This window comes from Capsicum annuum, chromosome 1, assembly GCF_002878395.1.
Source record: "Capsicum annuum cultivar UCD-10X-F1 chromosome 1, UCD10Xv1.1, whole genome shotgun sequence".
In the NCBI taxonomy this organism is placed as follows: Eukaryota; Viridiplantae; Streptophyta; class Magnoliopsida; order Solanales; family Solanaceae; genus Capsicum; species Capsicum annuum.
This window is the reverse complement of record NC_061111.1, coordinates 156,374,046-156,388,073: the sequence shown is the minus strand read 5'-3', so window position 1 is coordinate 156,388,073 and position 14,028 is coordinate 156,374,046.

Below are 14,028 nucleotides of genomic sequence, written 5' to 3'. Positions count from 1 at the left end.
TTGAGCTTGCATTCAAGAATATCTATTTTACCTATGAAGTATGGGTGTACCTATGTGGCCATAATTATCTGAGATTATCTGAGATTTGATAGGAATAATTGACATATTTGGTTGTTAGTATTATTTGTCTAACTACATTAATACAATCCCTTGAAATAATGGTCTATATTATATTTATACTATATTAAAAGTGTGAAGGCCTTAAAAATATTGTTTGAACATTTTGTCCTTCATTAAAAGCCTTCGCTTTAAACAACATCGTCTTTTTACTATTTTTTTTATCATTTAAAAGTTGAAAATTAATTAAATATTTATGACAAAACTTTTCATTTTTAGAAGTCATCAGAATTAATGACAACTAATATCTTTTCATTAATTTAAGAATTCGAAATCAATGAAAGTTGATTTAAAGAAGGTTTGAAAAATCTAGAAATAAAGATGAAAATAATAAGAAAAATATAAGAAATACCGAAGTTTAAAAGTTTTAAGTAAATAATCAAAGATTTTCTAAATGTTTAACTTTAAAAATAAGGAAAGATTTTAAATATAGAAAAAATAAAAAAAATTATCGTACTACAAATATGGTTCAAGTCGATGTGTCTCTTTTAGCCTCTAACAACAAGGAAAAAAGGTACTGCATGACAAACGCAACAGTGACGATCCATTAACCACTTGAAACTTTTGGTAGTATATGTTATGTTTACATTATTATATTAAAGTGTGAAGGATATTTGAGAAGTGATTTGAATTTTTTGCACTTTACTAAACATTTTCGCAATAGATAAAATTGTCTAATTTCAAATAATCAAAATTACATGTGCGAGACACGTACAGTTCAACTAGTATATATATATATATATAGAGAGAGAGAGATCATAGTTATCTAGATGTTTATATAAAGTTATAGGTGCATAAATATCTAAAATGTCATTATGTTAGTTGTGAAATTACAATAATACCCTTGATCGTCATGGAACTCACTTTTCTATATATTAATGAAATATACTAGATGAGATATGGCCCGTGCTTTGCACAGACCCAACACTATTGAAGCTCTATTTATTTATGATTAAGTTTGTTTTGACATACAATTGCATATTGAGGTGTATAAATAAATGAAAAAATTACAGAAACTAGCATCCTTAAGACTATAATTACAATAAATAGCAACACTTTTTCAAAATTACAACTTATAGCAAAAGTAACAATATTTTACCCACTTCATAGTAATAGAAGAATATGTATTTTTCAGTTGTGCATATGTATTTATGAGTAATACATATATATTTGTATATGTATTTATATAGCAACATTTTACTTAAATACAAATACAATTTGCTATTTTTCGTAATTATGAAGCTGTTGCTATAAAAGTTATAATTAAGGCTACAGAGTTGCTATTTCTGAAATTTTTCCTAAATAAATTACTAAATCAGGGATTTATATGCAGGGCTCCAAGAGAGCTTCATATTAAAGGCACATTTAGAAATAAAATTGTCCAAGCTGTATAAAACATGGTAAAATATTTATTCTTAGATTTCATCTGGTTGCAAGATGACTCATTATTTACATCGATGAGTTCTATTTATGTATTGATAAATGGTGATGCATTTGACACCTTTTGAGATCTTTGCAATCCTTGCAAATATCGCACCTGTAGAATTATGAATCATCAATCAATTATCAATATCTATATAACAAGAATATACCATTATATATTTCTAGCTAAGTGAAAGATGGAAAGAATGGAAAGGAAAAGAAAAAAGAAAGTGACAAATCCCTCACCCATTCTTTTTGTTCAGTAAGTAGTCAAAACATTGTAGCATTATATTATAGAATATTGTGAGGATGTTCTATCAATTCAACTCAACTCAACTTCAACTCAAACTACTACTTTGAATTTTTTTTATGGCCAAGCGCGCACTTAATAGCCTCTAGCTACACATTTCTAGTTTGATTTTCTTAGAAGAAGAAAGTAACTAAGTAATAAAAAGTAATAACAATCTCCTAAGTTTAAAATTGTGTACTTGTATGAAAGTATATACAAGTATACATATACACCATAAATTGAATTATGATAAGGAGCCTCCTATAATAGGTTACCTTTTCAAGACATTGTCTTTCTTACAAGTGACAACATATGGTTGTAACTGTCCATATCAAATAAAGAAAGTTCATTTGTTGGAGAGAAAAATTTACTCATCACCTGTTAAATAGTGTAGTAGAAATACGCCAAAGATGTCAAGAAAGAGCCATTTGGGTAAATATGTGGAGGTGCATTTTAAAGTTCATGTAATACCCCGTGCTAATCTTAGCTTGGTTCAGCTCCTAGTGCATGCATAAGAGGCTTAAAGCCTGAAAATTTAGCTAAATATTGGGGACTTAGCCATCTTTAAGACCTTTTAACTTTGAGGATTATGAATTGACATGAGTTTAAAGCATGGGTTTTAAGCCCTAAGTTTGAGTATTGAGACTTCAAGAATATTATTCTTTTAAGTATTCTTTGATAAGCTTATTTCAAGATTTAAGCAAGAATTGATCTTTTGATCCTCAGATAAGAGATGGAATCCACATTTATTCATTTTGGTTATAGTTTAAAGCAAAGAGAAGCATACATGGTTTTCATTATAAACCCTTATGCTATTTTAATGTGGATTTTCTAAAGAGTGAGCATATAAGTAATATGGGAGTAGTATTTAGCAGCGAGTTGGGTATGAGGTCAAGGTCACATGCCCCAGAACTACGTACCACCATAGGTTTTAATGCCCATAGTGTGTTCAGTATAGTGATTACTTTAGTTTAGGTTCTATTCTGATGGCAAGGGTAGAACAACTCTCCCAACGTGGGTAAGAGTCGTTGGACTCCATGATAGCTCACATGGTGTATGTCGGTTAGAAGAACCTCCCTAAGAAAGAAGAAAAGAAAAGCTTTTAGAACTAAGTGTTATGGCTCACAAATTTTATATTTATGCTTCATTACTCATGTTTATGATTTTATAGCTTTTGTTTTATTCAAGTCCAAGGTGAGTCATTTACACTTACCATGCATTATTTGAAAGTTTATATGAATATTAAACTATTGTTTTACTTATGCATTCACTCCCACATACTCAATACATTCCAGAAGTAGTGATCCACATATATGTCTATGTGCTACATTGTCTCATAATGTAGGTACTAGTTGTAGTACATCATAGGCATATAGTTCACAGCTTCCAGCCAGCAGGTGATGAGTTCTTTTGATTGAAGGACTCGAGTCAACTATTGTAATAGCCTGTACTTTTCTTAGCTTGTTCATCCTTAGAATGTTAAAGAATAGCTTCCAAAATAGATAATAATTATTTCGTATGGAATTTTTCAAATTTATACCTCCCATTGTGTGGAAAATTTAATAGGCTTTCCAATGATATAAGATTCACCCAAATACGACACTTAGTGAAGAAGTTATGATATTTTTAAGTTGACAGTGTGCCACCTGGGTACCTAGCGCACCGCGGAGACAGTTGAAATGGCGATTGTCAAATTCCAGAGGCCCTCCGCGATAGCCCACATCGCGGTGATGTCCCATTTCACATTTGACATTTTCTAGTGAGACTATGCGATGCTGGCGTGTCGCGTAAAGGGCCAAAACGAAAATCCAAGGGGGGCACCGCGATTGTGGCGCATCGCGGTGAACGCCCAGTTCCCGCTCATCCTTTTCCAGTGAGCCATTGCGTTAGTGGCGCATTGCGGTGGCCCAGTAAATAAAAAATTTTGGTCGTTTTTCCAGTTCCATTTAGGAGTTTAAAAAGGGTATTTTGGTAAACTACCCAGCCCCTAATCCGTCCAAAACACATCATTAAGCATATACCAAAACACTTTATGCTTATTTCATTACTTTTCTCTCAAAAGAAAACCCTAGCTCATCAAACTTTACCCTAGCTCATCAAACTTTCTCCCCAAGAAATCCAAATTCCTTCATTACTTCTATAAGGAAATTCAAGATTAAGGATTTCCAATACATGAAATCTAAGAATTCATCTCCAAAGCATCAATTGGAATCCCAGATTCAAGCTTTTCATCAAAGATCATCAATTAAGGTATGTGGAGTTCTTCAACAAGGATGATTCTTTCATCCTTGTGCCCAAAATTTATTTTAATTATAAATTTATTGAATTTTACATGATTTCCCATGAAATTTAAGTTAGGGTTTATATCCATAATTGTTATTTACAAGCTTACGATGTTTCCAATGATTTAGAAGTTGAATCACATGATTATGTTCATATTTTCATACATAATGCAGAAATTTTCAGATTTTGAATTAATTTCTCAATGTTTACATTATCAAGCATGAGCAATTTGATGTTTTAACATGAGATTTATGCATGGTGTATTATTCCAAGATTGAATAATACTGCTTCATGAAAGATGATGCTTTAAACATCTTATGAGTAGATTATTTTCAGTTTTCATAAAAAGCTTTGATCTTTTGATCATCGATTTAGCTATGGAATCCCTTTTATAGAATTTAGATTAGCTGTATTTACAGATTTACTCAGATAAAAGCATTTTTTGTTTCATAATGAACCATTATACTAGTTTAAAGTGGATTTCCAATAGAATGAGCATAAATACTAAAAAGGGAGTAGTATTTAGCATCGAGCGGGAAATGTAGGATTAGCATGCCCTATCTTCCACAGAACTATGTAGCCAATGTAGGTACAAATTATGAGAGTATTTCCATTTCTATATGGATGAAAGATTTAGCTTGTAATCGATTGCATGGAAAGTAGGTTATACTCTCTGGAAAGAGTATGACTCCTCTCCTAACGTGAGGATTCCTCCTTAGGAGGACAAGAATGTTGGACTCTATGAATGCTCACATGGTTTATGTCGGTTAAGAGAACCTCCCTGCTAGTAAAAGTAAATAAACAGTTTGAGTATTTTCCTACTAATAAAGAAAATCTTTGAAAGAATTTCCTTCAGATAAAGTATTTTTCCATGCAGAATGAGTTTTTAGATTTCACTTAACCTATATGATTTGAGAATAAGAACAGAATACAAATTTCAGAACTAAGTGTAATGGCTCATAGGATTTATATTATGTGCTTTACTATTCATGATTTATGATCTTCAGATTTCAGATTTACTCAAGCCTGTATGAGTCATTTATATTTAGCATGCATGATTTTATAAATTGTGATGATATTGCTTTCTTATTGCATTCATCCCCATATACTCAGTACATCATCAAAGTACTGATCCACATATACGTCTATGTGCTATATTATCTCATAATGTAGGTTTAGGTGCTCAGTCTCAGCAACGTGAGTGATTTTTGAGCATCTCATCTACATCTCCACAGTTGGTAAGTTCTCATAGTTTGGGGACTTAATTATTTTAGACTTCCAGTTTATTAGTAGTTGATTTAGTATTTATTTCAGACAGTTTGAGTCAGCTGGGGGTTTGTCCTAGTGGCTCTCTAGTTTTAGTTAGTAGAGGCTTGCCGGACTACCAGATTTAGTATTCAGATTTTGTTTCAGTATTCAGGTTTTCAGTATTATTTTACTAAGACTTTTGAGATTAATATATTTCAGACATACCTATTAGCAAGAGGCTATGGAGTGTTTTAGGAAATTATCTCTTCTTTCATGATCTATCATGCATTTAGTGTCTCTATCTACTTCTAATTCATGCTTTCACGTGACAAAAAATGCCTCCTTGTCGAGCTAACACACTCAGAAATGATAACCAGCCACCACAGCCTGCAGATCCTTTGAGTGAGAATATGTCACATGCAGAGTTTCGAGCTACCTTTTAGGCATTATCCCAAGCTGTGACAGCTAATGTTTAGGGAAACCGTCAGGCTGCAGTCCTACTTCAGCAAGATAGGGACTTAGCCGCAGCCAGAATTTGAGATTTTATGAGAATGAACCCACCAGAATTCTTTAGGTTGAAGGCAGGTGAGAACCCACAGTTGTATCTAGATGAGGTGAAGAAGATCACCCGAATTATGCATATTTCTAAAGAGGAGAATGTAGAATTGGCATTTTATAGGCTGAAGGATGTTGCATATGATTGGGTGGTGATGTGGAAGAAAAGTAGAGGGGAGAATGCAGCTCACATGACTTGGCAGATATTTCAGGAAGCGTTTTTAGCAAGTTCTTCCCACGTGAGATGAGAAAAGCTAAGATAGAAGAGTTTATAAACCTGAGACAAGGCTCAATGATAGTGACGGAGTATTGCCTCAAGTTCAACTAGTTGTCTAAGTATGCCCCTGATCAGATGGCTGACCCTAGGTCAAGCATGAGGAAGTTGCGATCGGTGTGTCTGGGTTGGTAGTTAAGGAGTGTAGGACTGCTATGATCATTGGAGACATGGATCTTGCTAGGTTGATGATGCATGCTCAATAGATTAAGGTAGAGAATTTGAAAGAAAGAGATAGGGTAAATAAAAAGGCTAGAATATGGCAGTTTGATTGTGGTCAGCATAGGTATAGAGGAGAGAATCTTTCATAGTTTCAGAATCGGTCATCTATGCCCGCACCTTCTTCAGTCAATGGTTCTGCACCCAAAAATAGGCAGGAACAGTAGGGTAAGTCTTCTATGTCCAGATCTCAGAATAGTGTGAGTGGTAGGACCAGCTATCCTCAGTATGCTAAGTGTGGTAAGAATCATCCTGTTGAGTGTTTAGCTAGACAAAGGGTTGTTTTGATTTTGGTAAGTTGGGTTACGGTATTAGAGATTATCTGCATGCTAAGCAAGGAAATAAGATGTTTGTCCTCAAACTCAGGCTAATAGTTCACCATTTCCTCTAGGTCGCCCAACCCTCTTCAGGGCGCATAATCCAGTACCAGTGACGATCAACGCCAGAATCAGTTCTATGCTTTACCATCCTACCAAGAGCAGAAAGATTCGCCAGATGTTGTTACTGGTATGCTTCGTGTCTTTCATCTTGATGTTTATGTTTTGTTAGACCCTCGGTCGAGTTTCTTTTATGTGACCTTGTTAGTTGCTATAAATTTTGAGATAAGTTCTGAAAAAATCCCTGAGCCCTTTTTGGTTTCTACCCAGTAGGTGAGTCAGTTGTTGCTAAACAGATCTACAAAAAGTGTCCTATCACTGTCCTTCATAAGGTCATGTTAACATACTAAATAGAGTTAGATATGGTTGATTTTGATCTTATTCGTGGCATGGATTGGCTTCATTCCTGTTATGCATCTATAGATTGTCGCACCTGTGTGGTGAAGTTTCAGTTCCCAGATGAGCTAGTCTTTGAGTAGTCAGGTAATTCAGTGTCTCCCAAGAGTCATTTCATATCTTATCTTAAAGCTAGAAAGTTGATATCCAAAGGTTGCATTTACTATCTAGTTCGAGTCAAGGACATAAAGTCTGAGACTCCAACAATTTAGTCAATCAGTGTAGTTAATGAGTTTCCTGATATTTTTCCAGAAGATCTCCCAGGTGTACCTCCCGATAGGGAAATAGAATTCGGTATCGACCTTCTCCCAGATACTCAGCCTATTTCTATCTGTAACGACCTAAAAATTTGATGAAATATGTGAAATTTATGATTTTATGTTATTTGACTATTTTACCCCTCTTCGTTATTGAATTGTGGTATTTCTGGGGTGTGAAAGTGGTTGGCATGATTTTGATGCATTTTGGTATCATTTATACAATATTGTGGTTTTTTATGACTTCGAGAGCCTTATTTTGGACTAGTATGGATATATTTTGATTCGTTTGATGGATGATCGAATGGACTGCACCAGTAGCTCTGAAATATTGATTTTATGCTAGGTATACCTTGGGTTCGGGTCCTGGTGCACCCGAGCTCATTTCGACCTATTGGTCGGAAAGTTGAAAATTGGAAACTTGGGTGTGGGACCCACTTTTGGTCGAAACAACCTCGTATGGAAAATACAACTTTTCCAGAAGATCCGGAATGTCAATTTTAGTGTGTTAGCATATTTGGTATAATTTTGTGATTTTTAAATCTCATTTTGACCCTTGGTTAGGAAAATGGTGATTTCGGATTTCGGGGGTCAATTTTGTGAAAATGAATTTTTATGGAAAATTTGGTAGTGCCATCATGTTCAGAACGTCGAATTTAGTGTGGTTGCATAGTTCGTTTGCATAAATCAAACTCCAAACAAATCCCGGACACCCCGTTGAAATCTGGATTGAGTTTAAAAAAAAACTGCTTTTTTGTTTTAGACAGCAGAGCATTTTTGACCTATTTTGCTCATTTTTCATCTTGCCTCTTGGGATTTAAACCCTAAATAGGTGGAAGCTTAAAAGTGAAGTTTGTGGGAGCTTGGGAAGCTAGATTAACACCTATTTCTTGATTATATTATGAAATTTAGGTAAGAATTCACCTTTTTCTTAGTAATTTCTTCATTAATTTCTCAAAACCCCAAAAATCTTAGGGTATGATTTTAAATCCAAATTTCACTCATTTTCACTTGAATAATAATATTTTTATCTTATAATTACTAGTTTTTCATCAATTTAACCTTCAAAACAACTCCGATTCAGGACTTTAACCCCGATTTCAAATGTTTTACCTGGTAAAGCTCAAAAATGGTTTTTCTTCGATTTGAACCTCATTTTTGACTTGATTTAACTTGAGTTTTCAGCTGTAGGTTCCTAAAAATACGGGGAACATGTTTTTGAAGTAAAGTTCTGATTTTGTCCTTATTTTTTGGAAACCTATTTTGGGGATCCGTTTTGACCCTGAACCAAAAGTAGTCAATATGAGTGTCGTTGGTTTTGTTTTGATACGTAGATTTCATATTTGATGTTTATAGTAAAGTTTGGAATTGTTCGTAAAATTTAGGATTGCGGGTTCAAGTGTAGCGGACCGATTTCGGCTTTCGAAGTAGGTTATGAATTAACTCTTCAGACTGGGTTGGGTAGTAAATGATGGTACAAAATGCATGTTAAGGGTAGGAACTAATCATGAAAAATGTCTATCTATGTGTTGTGCCCGTGTGGGGCCTATATGTGATGTAATTGTCGAAATTGAAATATTATATGATATGTTTGACCGTGTGGGGTCCTATGCGATATTGATAGCCTTGAATACATGTGAGTAACTATATTGTATTGTTTAATGTGACACCATTGGTGTATTGTGATTATATTCATACTTTATTGGCATATGAGACGTGGAAATTCATGGATGAAATGAAAATAATGAGGGAATATTGGTTCATGTGATTATGGAAATGTATCATTATGGTTGGTTCATATCATACTCATTCATGAAACATTGGTACCACCGTGGCGACATCTGAGAAACACTGACAACACCTTTTTAAAAATATTATAACACCTTATAAAACCCTTTCCGAGGGATATGCCGAAAAGAATATATGAGATATGTAGATTGTATATGGGTTGACGAACCCCCCATGGGTCCTATGTCAGGAAGCTTTAGCTCCGTAGGTATATACGGGGATTGTGCAACGATCCCGGAGGTTGTGCGACAACCTCGTGCATCATCATCATTATCATCATATACATTGCACTTACTTTATTGTGTTTATGTTGTGTTGTATTGCCTTGTTGACTTGTCATCTATGTGTTTGTCTTATTTTTCTTTACTTGTATTTGATGATCTTGTATCTACATATTCTCTCTTGTTCTATTATATATGACATAATGTATACTTGGGTTCTATTTTTTGGTATATTTTTGTAATATATGTGAGATCTACTAGAACTGTTAGTGCAAGCGGTGTGGGCTTCCGTTGTGGGACATTTTCTGATTGCAGGTGATGTGCCCTTAGTGTATATTTTGTATGCTTTCTGTTCCACTTTGCTTGGTCGGCCTATGATACCTGTTGAGTGCAAGTGGACCGTACTAATGCCTACTGTGCCATTTCGGTGTAGGTCTTAGCTCGAGTGCACCTCAGCTTACTTGATTCGGGCAATTGTTGGAACTTCCAAGGTAGCGGCTGGACATTCATGCGTCCGAAGTTCACCTCTATCTTTCTATACTAGTTATGCCTTTATTAGTGTTCGGAGACAATTATTATTCCTTTGTGGTTATTTTTCCGATGTATTTGACTCTTGAATTGTATTAGTAGTTCTTACACTATTGACACCTGGTTTTGGGCGTGATTGGTATTTTGAATAAGTTCTTTTTGCATTATTATGATTATTTATATGGTTTGGCTTTATTCTAGAAGCCTTACCTTGGGGTATTTCTGTCTTTTTCTCTATTTGTATCAGTTTGGGTGATAGGCGTACTTGTCAAGGTATGCTGCGACAAGTGCCATCATGACCCTCATTTTTGGGTCGTGACACTATCCCTCCTTATCGTATGGCTCCCGCAAAGCTTAAGGAGTTGAAAGAGCAACTCAAAGATCTTTTAGATAAAGGTTTCATAAGTCCTAGTATTTCTCCATGGGGCGCTCCCATCCTATTCGTGCGAAAGAAAGATGGTTCTTTACATATGTGCATTGATTATCATCAGTTGAATAAAGTTACAGTCAAGAACAAATATTCCCTTCCGAGAATTAATGACTTATTCGATCAACTCCAAAGTGCCAGTTATTTCTCAAAGATAGACCTTAGATCTGGCTATCATCAGCTTAAAGTAACGAAGTATGATATTCCAAAGATAGCTTTCAGAACCCGTTACAGTTATTTTAAGTTTTTAGTCATGTCTTTCGAGCTAACCGATGCCCCAACAACTTTCATGGTCCTTATGAACTGAGTGTTCAAACAGTATTTAGACATGTTTGTCATAGTATTCATAGATGATATCCTTGTGTACTCCTATAATGAGGATGATCATGTAGATCATCTTAGAATTGTCTTGCAAACTCTTAGAGATCATAAATTGTTCGCCAAATTCAGAAAGTGTGAATTTTGGCTAAGATCAGTAGCCTTTCTTGGTCATATTTTTTCCACCGATGGCATTAGAGTGGATCCCCAAAATACAGCAGCCATAAGAAATTGGCCTAGACCTATCTCTCCGTATGATATTAAAAATTTCTTAGGTTTAGCCGGCTATTACCACTGTTTTGTTGAAGGTTTCTCATCTATTGCATCTCCTATGTCTACACTGACCCAAAAATAAAGTTAAGTTCCAGTGGTCAGATTCCAGCGAGAAGAGTTTTTAGGAGTTGAAGACTCGACTCACTTCAGCCCCAGTCTTAGAGTTAACTGATGGTACAAATGGTTTTGTTGTTTATTGTGATTCCTCCATAGTTGGTTTGAGTTGTGTGTTGATGCAGAGAGGTAAGGTTATAGCCTATGCCTCTAGACAGCTTAAGCCTCATGAAAAGAATTACCCAGCCTATGATCTTGAATTAGCTGTTGTTGTATTTGCTTTGAAAATCTAAGGACATTATCTGTATGGAGTGCATGTTGATGTGTTCATAGATCACAAGAGCTTGCAGTATGTGTTTACTCAGAAGGAGTTGAATCTGCGTTAGAGAAGGTAGTTGGAACTGTTAAAGGATTATGATATGAGTGTGTTGTATCTTCCAGGAAAGGCCAATATAGTGTCAGACGCCTTTAGTAGATTGTCTATGGGCAATGTTGATCATGTGGAGAATAATAAGAAAGATTTAGCTCGAGGAGTGCATCATTTGGCTAGATTGGGTGTTAAGTTGGTGGATTCAGCTGAAGGGAATGTTTGGGTTTATAGTAGTTTTGAATCTTCTCTAGTTTCAGAAGTGAAGGAGAAGCAAGCTATGGATTCTAGTTTGGTAAAACTAAAGGAGTCAGTTATAGACAAAAAGGTGAAGGCCAAAAGGTAGAGGTTTTCTCCCAAGGGGGATATGGTGTGTTGAGATACCAAAGTAGATTGTGCGTGCCATGTGTTGAGGACTTGAGACAATGGATTATGGCAAAATCGCATGGTGCACGTTATTCTATTCATCCAGGAGCTACCAAGATGTACCACGATCTGTGGGAAATCTATTGGTTGGTGGAGTGGTATGAAGAAAGATATTGTAGATTTTGTAGCTAGGTGTGCAACTTTTCAACAGGTTAAGGTAGAGCACCAAAGATCTGGTGGTATATTCCAAGAGTTTGGTATCCCCACTTGGAAGCGAGAAGAGGTGAATATAGATTTTGTGATTAGTTTACCCCATTCGCGTCGTCAACATAATTTGTATTGGTTATTGAAGATAGATTGACTAAGTCAGTGCATTTCTTGCCAGTTCATACATCCTATACAGCTGAGGATTATGCTAAGTTGTATATCCAAGAGTTAGTCAGAATGCATGGAGTTCCCTTGTCTATCATTTCAGCTTGGGGTACTTAATTCACTTCCCAGTTTTGGAGAGCTTTTTAGAAGGGTCTTGGTACCCAAGTTCATCTTAGTTCAGCTTTCCACCCTCAAACAGATGGTCTAGCAGAGAGGACCATCCAAACTCTAAAAGATATGTTGAGGGCATGTGCTCTTGATTTTAAAAGTAGTTGGGATGAACATTTTCCATTGATTGAATTCACTTATAATAACAGTTATTATTCTAGCATTCAGATGGCCCATTTGACGCTCTCAATAAGACAAGATGTAGACCACCCATAGGTTGGTTTGAAGTGGGTGAGGCCTCTTTGATTGGGCTCGATGCAGTTTTTGAAGCTATGGAGAAAGTTAAGTTTATCAGAGAAAGATTGAAAACAACCCAGAGTCATCAAAAATCATATATAGATGTGAGAAGAAGGGACCTCGAGTTTGAGGTTGGTGATTTAGTGTATCTGAAAATTTCACCCATGAAAGGGGTGAAGAGATTTGGCAAAAAGAGGAAGCTTAATCCCTGGTATGTTGGCCTTATAGAATTCTGAGTTGTATTGGGAGAGTAGCTTATGAGCTTGATTTGCCCGCAGACTTGTAAGCCGTTCATCATGTATTCCACGTCTCTATGCTTAAGAAGTGCATCGGTGACTCCACTGTTGTAGTTCCTTTAGAAAGCTCAGATATTCAGAATAACCTTTCTTATGAAGAGATTCCAGTTGAGATTCTAGATCATCAGATCCGTAGACTAAGGAACAAAGAAGTTCCCTTGGTCAAAATTCTTTGGCAAAATCAGTCAGTTGAGGGGGCTACTTAGGAAGCAGAAATAGATATGCGAGCCAAGTACCATCACCTCTTCTCTGCAAACTCAAATTTAGCCTAAGGTAATACTCTTCCTTAATTTAATTCTTTTTTTAATCATAGATTCATCTATATAGTTGTCCTCATGTAAGTTCATGCTCTGATAGAATTACTCAAAAACTCAGAATGATTTAGATTCAGTTATTCAGTTTATTTCGGTTGTGCATGCTATCATATATCCTTAGATTCCTCAGTATTCTTAGTCTAATTTGCAAATATTCGAGGACAAATATTTCCAATGGGGAGATATTGTAATACCCCGTACTTTTCTTAGCTTGAATTCGTCCCTATAATGTAAAAGAATAGCTTCCAAAATAGATAATAATTATTTTGAGTGGAATTTTCCAGATTAATACCTTCCATTGTGTGGGAAATTTAATAAACTTTCCGGCGATATAAGATTCGCCCAAATTCGACACTCGGTGAAGGAGTTATGACATTTTTAAGTTGACAGTGTGTCACCTAGGCACCTAGCGCGCCGCGGAGACAGTTGAAATGGTGATTGTCAAATTTCAGTGGCCCTCCATGATAGCCCCGCATTGCGGTGATGTCCTATTTCACATTTGACATTTTCCAATGAGACTATGCAATGCTGACGCGTTGTGCCAAGGGACAAAATAGAAATCCAAGGAGGGCGCCGTGATTGTGGCACGTCATGGTGAATGCCTAGTTCCCACTCATCTTTTTCCAGTGAGCTACCACGATAGTAGCGCGTCGTGGTGGCCCAGTAAACCAAAAATTTTGGTTATTTTTCAAGTTCCATTTAGGAGTTTAAAATGGGTAATTTGATAAACTATCCAGCCCCTAATCCGTCCAAGACACATCATTAAGCATATACCAAAGCACTTTATGCTTATTTCATCACTTTTATCTCAAAAAGCTCATCAAACTTTCTCCTCAAAAAATTCAAATTCCCCCATCAATTC